Below are 15,232 nucleotides of genomic sequence, written 5' to 3' on the forward strand. Positions count from 1 at the left end.
ATATGTAAAACATATAAATATAATTTATTTCATGTAAGATTAACATATATTACTGTAAGTAAAAAATTACAACTAAAAGCTTCATATTAGTCTTCAAGCTAATAAAGTAACCATTAATTCTTCAAGAGTTTACATAATTCACTTAATCCACTTAATTCAACGGGAATTAAAACTTAAAGCACCACCACCACTACTATCAATAATTCAGGATATGAATTTCAAAAACAACAAATCTATAAGCACATGATTTAAGCTCTTCTTTAAGAGAAACTTTAAATGTTCTAATTTCTATCTATTCTTACATGTCTTAGCTTCAATGCTTAACATTTAGCAGCTTCATGCTTGCTCGATCCTTCTAGGAGTATAATATATGCAAGTCACATATCCTGATTTATAGAGCTATCTAAAAATTCTAACTTAATTTCTACTTGATACTGAGTAATTCTGGATGATATTGGATACTTCTAGTACTTCAATACTCTTGATCTTCTATTTCAAGAAATATTTCTTCTGAAATTAGACAAAATCATCTTTATCATCTCATCTTCTATGACTTTTAACACAAAGCTTCAAACTAATTGTATTTGTTTACAGAGTAGCATTTGTATCCCATATGTTCATATATGCTTGAAAATTTAGTTTCCAATATTTCTAACATTATGCAATCATAATATATGACATCTTCTAGAATTTCTCATGCAGTGAGTCTCATAAGACCTTTAGGATTTAGCTCGGTCATATACTTATTCTTTGAGAGTAATACTAGGAATTACTATGATTAAGATCTAATCCACTGTAGTAGTAGAATATCCTACTAGGATTTAACAAGACCATGCTATATAATTTTGTCATTCAGGGCAACTTCAGGATACCCCTTCTTCATGAAGGTATGCATATATCATTATAACTAAATCATGTGCATATATGTTTACTACGTGTAAACAAGTAGCAAGGTGCAAAAAGATAGTGATGGTTATGCAAAATATTCTTATAAGCATCCTAACATTTTTTAGGATTATGGTATATGTAAATTTTCAAAATTAATACCAACTATTCATTCATCCCAAAAAATCATTATGCTAGGAAAAAAATACGAGCCTCTCAAAGATGATAAGTCTAAGGTCCGCAGGATTTAGAGAGTTCATATACCTTATATCAATGTTTCTAGTGTAACAATTTATTCTAATAATTATGTGACATATTCATAACAGAGTTGCACTAGAATTTTTCCGAATTAAATTTGAAGCGTAGAAAATTTTCAAAATTAATCTACTATTTGATTCAGAAAAATAAAGGTAGAAACAACACCCATTAAACTTCAGATTTAATGTGTGTATATTTACACTCTTATACATACGGGTATAAGACATACATTAAATATGCATAAACAGAGGGTTTAGTGTTAATTATTCAGAAAATTACTGTAAAAACTGAATTTCTCAAGGGGTTATATTCTATAGCACCCTAATTCTTGTGAAGTACATGATCGACTCTACAAGAGTACAATTCCAATTCAATGCTTAGACTGATTCTGACCCGTGTTCTCCTATAGTTCCGTTAAGATCTGCTGTTGGGTTTGTTTTTAGCCGATCCTGAGTACATACGAAGGCGTAGAGGCCTATTGTACGATATGGTTGCCGGCCAGGATAGACTAGCCGCCTCCAGCGTGCGAGCCGCGGCGTCATAGATGGGATTCAACTCGAGGAGAACGGGAAGCACGAATCTAGGCATGATTGCATTGGCAGCCACTGCTGGAGGCTGGATCGAAGGTAACACGAAGTGTCAGGGTGCGACGGTGGCGTACAAACCACCGGTGCGCATGGACGCGATCAGGAACGTGCAGACAACCAACGGCGTACGAGCCGATTACGGCTAGCTAGCTGCTCAGCTGCAGGCCGAGATAGATGCAACAAGCGACACGCCGAGGACAACTTTTAGTTCATGGATGCACAACCGTGTGCCCGTGCGCTCATGCAAGAGCTCAACATGATAGACTTCGTGGCGTTCAGTTATGTGACGAGGTAGAGCCTACCATGCTCTTTTTTTTTTAACCCTAGATTAACCTCTCGTAGATGAATTACTGTATATGCAAAAATCATATGATAAGCAAATAAATATGCGTGCAAGCATATAAGTGTACTTGCTATTGCTTGCACACGGATTAAAAGAAAATAATAATTCAGCTTGATGGCCGATCGATACTAAACATGCAGCCTTAGGGTCGGACCACAAAGATCGTGCAAGATCGGTTTCTCTCTAATGCAGTGATCTTCGTGTCACTAGCACGTATCCGTGCATATACTATTGGTGTACTTGAGTGTGTACACTACGTCAAAAAGGCTTTTTAGGGACGGTTGTAGACCATTTGTAGGGACGGTTTGCCCAGCCGCCTCTACGCAAGGGTCTCTACAAATCATGCATTTGTAGGGACGGTTCCTAGGCCGCCTCTACAAATCAATTTGTAGGGGCAGTTGGTGTTTTCAGCCGCCCCTACAAATCGATTTGTAGGGGTGGCTGTAGTACCAGCCGCCCCTACAAATCTATTTGTAGGGGCGGCTGTTGTTTCCAGCCGCCCCTACAAATCGATTTGTAGAGGTGGCTGTAGTACCAGCTGTCCCTACAAACAGGTATTTGAAGGGGCGATTCAATCTAAAACCGCCCCGGCAGTACGTTTTCCCGTAAAAAAAAAATCAAATTTACAATTTAAAATCGCATTGCCGAACGCCCGGCGACCAACGTTCCGAACCGCGTTCGCGTTGCCGAACGCCCCGCGACCAACGTTCCGAACCGCGTTCGCGTTGCTGAACGTCCCGCGACCAGCGTTCGCGTTGCCGAACGCCCCGCGACCGCGACTACAAGCACAAGTGTATTCTATAAACTACAATTACAAGTCCAATTCACAAGAATATATACAATCCATCATTAAATATACAAATTCCATACACATTGTTACCAACGTCCTAGAACTAGCCTTTCAGTCTCACGAAGGTGTTGGTATTGAGGATTTGTACCTAACTCAGACTCTCGGTCATGGTAGGCGCCTCTGACGTGTACAATCTGGTCCAATATGAAGTTGCAAAGGTCGCCGACGAGCTCTAAGAGTTGGTCATCCTTGTATGGGTCTCTTTTCATTCCTTTCTCTTCTCTCCACTACAAGAGAACAAGTTTTAGTTTAGTATTTCATACCATTTACGAAGTTTTTATACTACGGGTGAAGAGGTTCAAATTTACCCTTAAGGAGTGTTTCATGTAGGCACCGGTGTTACTCATTATAGAACATATATAGTATCCACAATGTACACTCCCAGGCTTCTGCTTGGGGTACTGTGTGTTTTGCATATGAAAATGTTAAGTAATGCTTTTGACAGCCATGTAATGGAGTACTGAAGAAGTAAGTTACACTTACCGCACATAGTATTTTTATAGCCAGCTTTTCCTTCTTTACTGGATCATGCCTTCCATGATGATTAGTGACATAGAACCTAAATGCCCTGTTCAAATTATTTTAGCAAATACAACTTGTTAGTATCCAAAAGTGAACGTTACAAGTATGTATACAAACATATAAGTTAATGAGGATTGTCGATATGTATACGTCTTGAGAATCGATATGAAGTCTTTGTATGTCGTCGGGTCCTTATCTAATGAATCAAAGACCCATGTCATGCTTCTTCCGACATCGACGGCTATACAAATCCAGTGGTTGCTGCATGGATTTAATCATAGAACTAGATAAGCTCTTTTGCATCGAATAAAATATATCGAACAAAGCTTTAAGTATAGAGTTGAGCTTACTCAAAGTTGTATGGTAGCCATATAGTAGAGTGTTGTTGGAGATTTTTAAAAGCTAGGGCAATGTATGCCGTAACCTTAAGGGACTCTTCCCTTAGTTTCGTCGTACGGATGTGCTCTTTCTCCCGAAGAGTCTTTGCAGCAGCTAGCTCTTTGGCATCAAGTGTCCACCGTTTAGGGTAATTGAAATTTATTTGGGCTATAGCTTGATGGTCCACATACCTGACTTTTACACTTGGCATTTGTTTGACAATGTGCACTTATATTCTACAAATCACGACGTGGGTTAGTTACAACAAAATTCAAAGATTACATTCATATCATATCGAGAGGACAAGGACTTACAAGCACCACGTGCGAATTAGATTCATCTCCATTTCTCCCGGGTGAAAGCATGTTTGCATGTCATTGAAGTCAAAGATAATTTTCCCGGCTGGGCTTCCAAATATGCCGGTGGGAAAGCATGCTTGTATGATATTTATGCTCATTGGGAGAACACACAAGTACCAATCATGGAACCTTCTCATTCCAAGTGGTAGACACTGGATGTCCTGGTTTGGTAGGAAGGGCTTACCTCTTTCATATGTTTTTGGGCAATCCTTTGACCATTTGATGGCATCAACATTTGAATACTGCTTTGCAATTTGGTAGAGTTTGCTAGTGACGGCCTCCTCAGAACCCCATGATGGGACTTTTTTAACTTGGTTCTCAGGCTTGAACTGGTCATGGGAATACCACTTGGACACTGACAAGACGTCTTTGATCGGAACATAAACTGGCCTTATGGTGATTGGATGCTTCTTTCGAAGTTCCCATTTAGGCACGTCCTCATCTTCTTGTGCTGCAGCTTCTTTAGGAGGCACTCGTTGTTCATGTATCGGCTATACTTGTTGAGAAGACTGTGGTATCTCATGATGCACTTGCTCAGTACGAGTTGGAGAAGGTTGTGGCATCTCATCAGGCACATGCTCGCTAGGAGGCGGGGAAGAATGTGGCATCTCAGGAATGTGGGGGTCACGAGACGGTGAAAATATCTCCTCGACCTCATCAACTCGCTCCAAATTTGGGAGAGGGGGAGGCGGCGAAGAAGCAATCAATATAATGTCCCATTTGTGCCAGAGGATGAACTGCCCTATAACGTCTCCGAGTAACACCAGCCCCTTAGGAGTTGCGTAGTCTATCCTCCACTGCATGAACTCAGGCTTCACTGTATGCACCTCGACCCTAGTGTAGTCCGGAGGTATCTTATTATTGTGGTGTAAGCCACCGGGAGGATGTGCCACACCCGTTGCCACCTCCATCACAGTGTTCTACCGACCGCTAAGAAATACTAAGATGCAACTAGTTGGTTCCCGTATGCGATCGACTGGGGTTGTGGCTGCAGTGGAACCTTGGCTGCTAGGAACTTTCGGAGGGCTGCCAACTAATGCCAGTTCTCCCGGTGGCGTCTCTAATATCCGTGGCTCCATAGACAGTCCTTGCTCCTCCAGCGCCTTCGCAACTAGAGCCTTCACTTGGAACTCAAGACTAGTCTCCTCGGTCTCGGCCATGTTTCTTGTATATGTGCCTGTTCCTCTTCGAATCCTTGCTTCCAGGTCGTCCTTTTCCCTAGCCCCCTGGTGCGGCCTGTGTGCTCCTTGTTTCCCAAGCCAAGGCTAAGCTCGTCCCTCTCTCTGGAAGGATTGAATGAGCCCTTCTCCTTGTCTTCAGCATATTTTAGTATCCTTGATACCGCCTCTTGGATCTTGGCTTATCAAACTTAAGATTACTTGCCGGATGATTCTGTACTCCTCACATATATCCAGATCCCTTGAGCGTACCTTCAAATTCATCACATCGATATTCCCAGCAGCTACGGCCTCTTCGTCCATCATTCCTAAACTGTTCTTCCTTGACATAGTAGCCACTGGGGCCTAGATGATGGTGGTGTTTGTTCCTCTTCGCCAGCTCGGTGTTACGGGCACTGAGCTCCAATGCCTCCGGTGAAGTCTTCTGAGCCATGAGCTCCTCTCATTGACTAGGAGTTATTTTGCCGAACTCGTTGAAGGGAGTTAACCCCTTTTGGATATACTTCATGTTGAGCTCCGACCTCCAACGTCGGAATGACTCTCCCATCATCCTGATAGCATTTTTTTTACCAATTCGTGCTTACTCTCTAGAAATCTAAAATTAACCTTCAGCTGCCTATCCCATAGTGCATTCTTTGTGTTCTCTGGTACCTCTTTCTAGTTAGGGATTGCTGGGTTCAATTTATCTCTTACTAGAGCCCCGATCACATTACGGAATTTTCCTCTTAATTCCTTTGGCTCAAGAATCTCCCCTGCTGGCCCGACCTCCGTTATCACATAGCATGCCTTATTTGGATATAGATTTCCTTTTCTATCCCCTCGTTTCCTCTTAGGCTTGGTAGTTGTGGTTGTGTCTTGAGTTTGTGGAGCAAAGGCATCGTGATCCATCTCTATGGCTGTTGCCTCTGCTCTCCTTTCCTCTACTCCGTCTTGTCCAGCGAGATGTTGTGGACATCGACGTCGTCTTTTTTGAGTTTCAGGAGGGACTTGTATATACGATAGGTCAAAGTGTTAGCAGAGGTAACACAGCCAAAGATTTAGGAAAATTTACAAGCTAAGGCTTTTTCCCTACCTCCTCGTTCGGGTCAAAATCCTTGTCCAAATCTTCCTCCATTGGCCTCCTTCTGGCTTCACATGGGAAAGGATCCTTGGGACTTTCATATCCCTCTTCTGAGTCATCATCATCATCCTCTCTTCTTCGCCTTCAGCAGCCTCTCCTTCGGGGCCTTCCTCCTCGTCACATTGCTCCTGAGTAAGTATCACTTCTAGATCCTTTTCTACCTCGTTATCGAACTATTCCTGAGTAAGCTGGTCCTCTAGTGCTTGCTCCTCAAGGGTTGGCTGCTCATTAGGCTCGGGGCATCGGGCTGCACTGTCTGGTGTTCATGACATTATTTCGCGCTTTGTTCTAATATATACAAGAAAGTGTGCTTTAGGTACGCGAGAAGGTATAAGAAATAAAAAAGGTCTATAAACCAAAGTAGTCCTATAAAACAACAATATATAAAAAACGAGTAGTAGCAGTAGTAGAGGCCTCAGAAACATGTCAATCATCATTTGATCATGAACTTGGAGCATCAAGGCATCATAACAGAGAAGAGAGGAGAAGGTAATGTAGGGGCGGCTGCTAATGATGCCAAGTTCCTCACAAGTTCTTGATCATCAGCTCATATTCCATATAATGTATGGACTTGGACAATTTCATCATCGGCAAAACAAAGAAGAGGAGAGGAGAGGGGAGATTTGGCAAAAAAACCAACAGCTGCTTAGCAAACATAGAGCAGCAGCTGATGGCAAAAGATAGGACAACAAGTCCTAGGCGAGTCCTGGAAGATTTGGCAAAAAATGCAACAGTAGCCAACAGTTAGTAGCTAGAAGTAGCAAGTAGTAGTAGTAAGTAGAAAGTAGTAGAGTAGAGTAAGTGTAGCAGTAGAGTGGAAGTAGTAGAGTAAGAGCAGCAGCCACTTAGGAGTAGCAAGTAGTAAGAGGAGTAGTAGGAGTTGTAAGAGGAGGAGTAGTAGGAGTAGTAAGAGGAGTAGTAGTAGGAGGAGTAGTGGTAGGAGTAGTAGTAGTAGTAGCAGCAGCAGCAGCAGCCACTACACACCAGCAGTATATAAGCAAAAAAATAGAGAAGGAATGGTAGTAGTAGAGTAAGAACAGTAGCCACTTAGGAGTAGCAAGTAGTAGTAGTAAGTAGAAAGTAGTAGAGTAGAGTAAGTGTAGTAGTAGAGTAAGAGCAGCAACCACTTAGGAGTAGTAGTAGGAGCATCACTGAAAGAAGAGCAACAGTAGGAGTAGCAAGTATAGGGAGGAGGAGTAATAGGAGTAGTAAGAGGAGGAGGAGTAGGAGTAGTAAGAGGAGGAGTAGTAGGAGTAGTAAGAAGAGGAGTAGTAGGAGGAGGAGTAGTAGTAGGAGTAGTGGTAGGAGTAGTAATAGTAGTAGTAGTAGTAGTGGAGTAGTAGGAGTAGTGGTAGGAGTAGTAGTAGTAGCAGTAGTAGTAGCAGCAGCAGCCACCACTACACACTAGCAGTATATAAGAAAAAAAACAGAGAAGGAGTAGTAGTAGGAGCAGGAGGAGTACTAGTAGGAGTAGTGGTAGGAGGAGGAGTAGTAGTAGCAGCAATAGCCACTACAAACTAGCATTATATAAGCAAAAAAACAAAGTAGTAGTAGTAGTAGGAGGAGTAGGAGTAGTGGTAGGAAGAGGAGTAGTCCAAGAAAATATCACAAATATAGTTAACAGTAGAAACCAGCCAATGTGAAAACATAAGAAATCAATTACTGCTATAAGCAAAAGGCAGAAATTAGTAGTAGTAGGACAATAGTAGAAGTAGTAGTAGGAGCAGCAGTAGTAGTAGTAGAAGTAGTAGTAGTAGTAGTAGTAGTAGAAGTAGTAGTACTACTAGTAGTAGTAGAAGTAGGAGGAGTATGAGTAATAGGCCTTAGAAATATGTCAATAATCATTTGATCATGATCATCGTAACAACGAAGTGCATGAAGGTAAGGTAGATGATGCCTAGTTCCTCACAAGAATTTGATCATCAGCTCATTTCAGATAACATATGGAGATGACAATTTCATCATAGGCAAAAAGGAGAGGAGAGGAGAGAAGAGGAGAGGAGAGGAGGCCAAAAAAAAGCAGCTGCTACTTGCCAAAACAAATAGAGTAGCACGAGCTTGACAAAACAAATAGAGCAGCTGTTGCTGCCAAACATAGAGGAGAGGATAAGAAACAGAGTGGAGACGATAGGATCATGTCAGCCATACAGTAGCCGATATGAGCCATGCAGGAAGCCGATAGGCAAGTACTATCGGTAAGCCTGTAGGAAGCAAAAACAAATCGGCCTGTAGGAAGCCGACAAGTGTTAGTAGCCGATAGAAGCCATGCTGGAGGCCAATAGGCAAGCAAAATGGTTGGAAAATTTGCTAAATGCCATCACAAGGAGGCATCTAGTGTGACCTATGGAGAAAAAGAGAGAGATCTTCTACTTCTACCATACAACAGTAAGCTGATAGATTGTTAACCTAATACCAAGCTGTAAAATTCACAAAAGAAAGACCGGAGTATAACAACTCGATAAGCTACTACATACTTGAGCATAAATGATTGTATTAGTATCAAAATGACTAAGCATGTTATGTGGCATATTAAAAAAACAAGTTAAACATGTTATGTGGCATTTCTGTTGTAAAACGATTCCTATTTGTTGCTAACTTATTGTTCTAAATAAAGTTCTGCCTCTGATTGAAACTGCGCGGTATTTGCAACTTCGACCAGATGATACATAGCTAATTCAAAATTGGATTAAATAGTCATACAAGTCAAGCTATCAAACAACGAAAAAAATGCATGCACAAATACTTGGGCTTCCACAATCCCATGAGTAACAAAACTCAGTCTGCCCCTAACCCTGCTACCTGTTCTCCCTAACAAATGTCCTTAAGTAATTGATTTACCACCACATACCTCTGGACTTATTAACTAAAATGTGAACAAAGCAGTTAAGCAGAGAAGACACTAGATGCCATTTTTGCTAGAAGTTAGGAATATTGTGTGGCAAACTATCCTAACGTTATCCTGTGTAATGCAAGTTCTTGAAATTTGGCTATCACAGAAGTTTTAACACTAGCACAGAAGATGTATAGATTTTGACCAGAGTATCATGTCGCTATAATTTTAAGAAAAACATATTAAAAAAACAAGTTAAACAAGTTAAAATGAGCAACCAGAGAGCTGACACTTACCGGTCCAGATGGACGATGTGCACTGGCGTGCGGGGGCGGGACGCCGGGGGTCGGCGCGCGGGGGCGGGCGCCGGGCGCGGGACGCTGGGGGTCGGTGCGCGGGGGCGGGACGCCGGGGGTCGGCACGCGGGGGCGGGCGCCGGGGGCCAGGCGCGGGACGCCGGGGGTCGGCGCGTGGGGGCCGGGGACACCGAGCGCCGGGGGCCGGGCGTGGGACGCCGAGGGTTGGCGCGCGGGGGCGGGCGTCGGTGGCCGGGTGTGGGACGCTGAGGGCCGGGGGCTGGTGTGGGCGGGCGCGGGACCGGCGGCGGAAACCCTAGGCGCGGGCAGCCTGACAGTGTCGGAGGAAGAAGACAACGCCCAGACGATGACTCCCGTGCGCTTCTTCCTATTTATACTCGGCAGTATTTGTAGCGGCGGTTCCTGATCTAGCCGCCCCTATAAATACATTTGTAGGGGCGGATCTTAATCCAACCGCCCCTACAAATATTTTCTGTTTTTTTATTATAAATTCTCTATTTTTTATATCATAAAAACACAAAGTAATATAAAAAATTTGTGTATATGCACAAATATAATATTTTGTACTATTCTATATATGAAGAAATATATATATAAACAATTGTAGTCAAAACAATATAGAAAATAAAAAAACAAAAATTAAAAAGTTGAATTTTAGAACTTCGACTACAATTTTATGACATTAAATGAAATAAAATGAAAATGTTGTAAACATAAAAGTTGTATAACTCATCAACATGTACAACTTTTATTTTAGTCATCTTGTCATGTGACTTTGTTTGAACGATTCAAATTTTAAAATTCAAACAATTTTAACTTGAAACAATATTTTGAAAGAGTAAATGATTTTAGATGAAAAACTCGTGAATATCAAAGTTGTAGAACTCATCAATATGTACAACTTTTATTTTGATCATATTTTCATTTTACCAAATTTGAACAGTTGAAATTTTGAATTTCACTAAATGGCAACTTCAAACAAGATTTTGAAACCTTAAATGATCTCAACAATAAAAGTCGTGAACATAAAAGTTGTTGAAATCCTCACTATCTACAACTTTTATTTTGGTCACTTCTTCATGTGACAAAGTATTAGTAAATATTGTTCATAAATTCACATATGACTCATAGTTTCATGAACTATACGAGAAACATGTTGATTTGTGAATAATATTTACTATCACTTTGTTAGATGAAGAAATGATTAAAATAAAAGTTGTAGATCTTGATGAGTTATACAACTTTGGTATTCATCACTTTTTCAGCTGAAATTATTTAATGGTTGAAAATCTCGTTCGAACTTATCATTTTTTTAAATTTGAAAATTTGAAGTGCTCAAACTTTGTCAAATAAAAAGAATGACCAAATCAACACACTAACTTGATAGGGCAAGATTTTAGAAAATTTTAGGAAAAAAAATCATCACATTTGGAGTTAGTATGAGAGAGAAAGACTAGTTACAAATTTTGGTCATTTCTTCATTTCTTAAAGTGATGAATATAAAAGTTGTATAACTCATCAAGATCTCCTACTTTTATTTTGGTCATTTCTTCATTTCATAAAGTGTTAAGTGATTTCATAAAGTTTTAGTAGTAATAGAGTGGATGTTCAAATAGAGTCATCTGGATGTTGCAAAGGGTAGTCTCACACACATGCATAAAATGTAGTCTCACACACATATAAAAATATGTAGTCTTAAACACGTACAAACACACACTTACACAAACACTACACGTTCAACAACTAGCTAGCCCACTGTAACAACTTTCCCCTTGACACCTTTTCATTCCCATGGCATTATGTCTTTGGGGAGGTTCTTTTCCACAACATTGATATTTTTAGGAAAGTCTGTGAATAGCGGCATCTCATCGTAGTTATTGTAAGCTTCAACATCGTCCACGCCATCAACTCCAATAATATGCTGTTTTTTGGAGGCAACCACGTGCTTTGTCTTCTTCTTCAAGGGAAGGTTACTTTGTGGGTCAGACAAATAGAAAACTTGTGCGACACATGAAGTGAGCACCCAAGGGTCATCTTGGTAGCCTAGATTCTCGAGGTCCAGGACTCTCAATTCGATCTCGTTCAGTTGGTGTTGTTTAATCCAGCGGTATCAAAATAGGGCCACCGTTATATCCCTTCCATAGTCAAGTTCCCATATCTCTTCAATGATGACAAAGTATTGGATCTTTCGCCCCAATCCATCGATAGCCTCTATTCGAACGCTGCTGTTTTGGTTCACATATTTACTATCCTTTGCGTGGGTATAGTATGTATACCCATTGATGTCATAAGCATTCCAAGATGTCACTTGTCTCGATGGCCCCTCCGCTAACCTACTGATGGTAATAGAGTCTATGGTTTCTCCAAGCGGTATGTTTTGGTCCTTCAACCATGTAGTTAGTCGTTGCTTGTGTTGTTTCATGACCCAATCATCTAAATGGCTATTTCTCTCCGCCATAATGATAGCCAAGTGTTCATCAATGTACGGTTGCATCAATTGTGTACTCTACAAGACACTGTAATGCACCCAACTCACCTCTTTGTAATCATGGTCGATGAACACTTTTCTACCACTAGTGCCCTTCCTAGCCAACCTACCCTTGTGACGAGAATCAGGTTTACCAATCCCTTTCTGTACTTTTAGGTACTCTTGATAGCACTCGATGACTTCTTCAGTACTGTAACCCTCTATCATGGAGCCCTCTGGGTATGCTCAATTATGCACGTATCGACTTAGAACCGACATGAACCGCTCGTAGGACCACATTTCATGCAAGTAGGAAGGGCCCAGCGCCTGTATCTGATGAACCATGTGAATCATGAGATGTGGCATTATATAAAAAAAGCAGGAGGTAAACACATTTCTAGTTGATTTTGTGTCTCCACCACAAATTCATGTAGGTCACTCAGCTCTCGCTTGCTAATCGTCTTCTATGAGATCTTCGAAAAGAAGTAGCACATGCGGGTGATGGCCATTTTTAAGAACTCTAGCTTTATAGCCCTAAGTGCAATAGGTAGAAACACTGTCAGCATCACATGGCAATTATGAGCCTTGCAGTGTGTTATTGATAAGTCCTTCATCGACACTAGCTTCTTCACATTTGCTAAAAACCCAGTCGAGACTTTGATCCCCCTTAGGAAAGTGCATATAGCTATCTTCTCGTCTGGTGTTAGGTTGAAGCAAGCCGCGGGCATAGTGTATTTTCCATTAGCCTTAGGTACCGGGTGAAGCTGTGGCATCACGTTTAGCTGCACCATGTCTTTTCGTGTTTTAAGACCATCCTTTGACTTGCTTGTGTCCATCAAGGTAGCAATGAGGCTCTCAAAGACATTCTTCTGCACGTGCATAGCATCAATAGCATGGGGGACCTCCAAGTCTGGCCAATAAGACAGATACTGAAAGAAGATCGATTATTTCTTGAAAGGTACTCCTTCGACAGGAGGTGTGCTTCTATCTCTATTCATCCCATCTGGATTCTTCTTTTCATAGATGACGCGTATGTTTTTCACCATTCTGTACACGTGTTCTCCGTTATGACGTCTCTCCGGAGGGGGTTCAATCTTCGGGGCGTTGTCATAAAATCTAAAGAACAATTTGCTGCGGTACTTGTGACTTGTCTTTAAGAAGCGTTGGTTCCTTAGGTAAACTATCTTCTTGGATGCATCCAGGTACACCCATGTAGTACCATCCAAGCAAACCAAGCATCCCATCTTCCCTTTGATCTGTCCAGATAAAGCAAACAGCGCGGGGTAATCATTGGTAGTAACAAATATTATTACTCTACATATGAAGTCCTCCTTTTGGAACGCATCGTACATCTACTTCCCATGCCTCCATAGCCTCTCCATTTCTTGCATCAAAGGCTCGAGGAACATGTCTATATCAATGCCTGGTTGTTTAGGGCTAGAAATAAGAATAGTGAGGAGAAGGTACTTTCTCTTCTGACACAACCATGTTGGGATGTTGTACATGGTCAAGATCACTGGCCATGTGCTGTGGTCGCTCATCCTCTCATTGAAGGGATTCATTCCATCGGTGCTTAAGCCAAACCGTACATTCCTTGGGTCATCACTGAATTATTTGTGCTTCTCATCAAACCTTTGCCACTGACTACAATCAGTCGGGTGTGCAATCTTATCATCATCCACCTTGCGCTCATCATCCCACCATGTCATGAGTGCGGCTTCTTTAGGGTTTAGAAAGATACATCTCAAGTGGTCGGTCACTGGCAGGTACCACATTACCAAGGCAGGAATTCTTCTCTGCTTTGCATCGTTGCCTAATGGAGTGTTCCTCTGGGGGCTGAGATTCTTGTACCACCTTTTTTGTACCCTTCTTATTCCTCTTTTTTCCCGTGGAGGCTTCGTCCCCACCGTAAAGGTCATTGTTCTTGTACCGGCTGGCCCCACATCGGGGACATTTATCCAGTGCCTTGAATGTTTTGCCACGAAAAAGTATACAATGGTTGGGGCATGCATGGATTTTTTCAACCCCCATTGTCAATGGACTTATGACCTTCTTCGCTTGGTATGTGTTGGTGGGAACTGAGTTGGTTGTGGCAGCACCCATGACAGGAGATGCAATAGATCATTGAAACTATAGTCTGACCAGCCGTACTTAGCCTTTAGGATGAGCAGCTCAAGCATAAAACGTAGCAATGTCCAATGTGTCGGACAACCCTTTTCAACACCATACACAGTCTCCTTCGATGCTTTTGTCACCCTTTCCAAAATTTCTAGACCTTTTGGGCTATTTAGTAAAATCTCTGGTCCAAGGGCTCGAATCATGTCCTCCAAATCATCTTCATCTCCCGACATGTGCTCCACCATCATTATTGGCACCACCTTCGTCGTTACCATCCCAACCACCAGCATCACCACCTTGTTCATTGCCAAACTCGAAATCCATTCGTGCATCAAGCTCTGCTGAATATTGGGACAGGGATTCTATGGTTTCGTCGTCGTATTCCTCCTCATCCTCGTCGTTAACAATAACCGTTTCACCATGATGAATCCACACTGTGTAGTCCTCAACAAATCCTCGCATAATCAAATGTGATCTGATGATAGTCACATCTGTCCATGCCATATGGTTCTTACAATCTTTACATGGGCAAATAATTGTATCCTTATTCTCTTTCAATGTCGTTGCATGCTTCTTTGCGGCTTCAATAAATTTATCCACCTCTTCACGGAAACCTGCCTCGAACCTTAACGAACCATACATCCAAGAGTTCCTGTACTCCATCTTTTACAACAACAACAACAACAAACATTAAAGGACTACTTATTCAGATATATATAAAAATGAAACAAATTAATAATTACTTGAGAATAATTGTATATACTTCAGATATATATGAATATAAATCTAATATAATTACATGAAGCATACAAACACACCATGGTAAAGGAAAATTAATTAATGACCCATTTAGTCCATAAATAATTAAAATACATATTTATTGATTACAATAAAAATTTCAAAGACAACAATTAGCAACAATTATACTTTACCCAATATCTTTCATACAAACCCTAGTCCAATTTCATCAAACATAAATTTATAAAAATGAAATTAATAAAAAAACCAAACCCTAGATCT

This window comes from Miscanthus floridulus, chromosome 1 (genome assembly GCF_019320115.1).
Source record: "Miscanthus floridulus cultivar M001 chromosome 1, ASM1932011v1, whole genome shotgun sequence".
Classification (NCBI taxonomy): Eukaryota; Viridiplantae; Streptophyta; class Magnoliopsida; order Poales; family Poaceae; genus Miscanthus; species Miscanthus floridulus.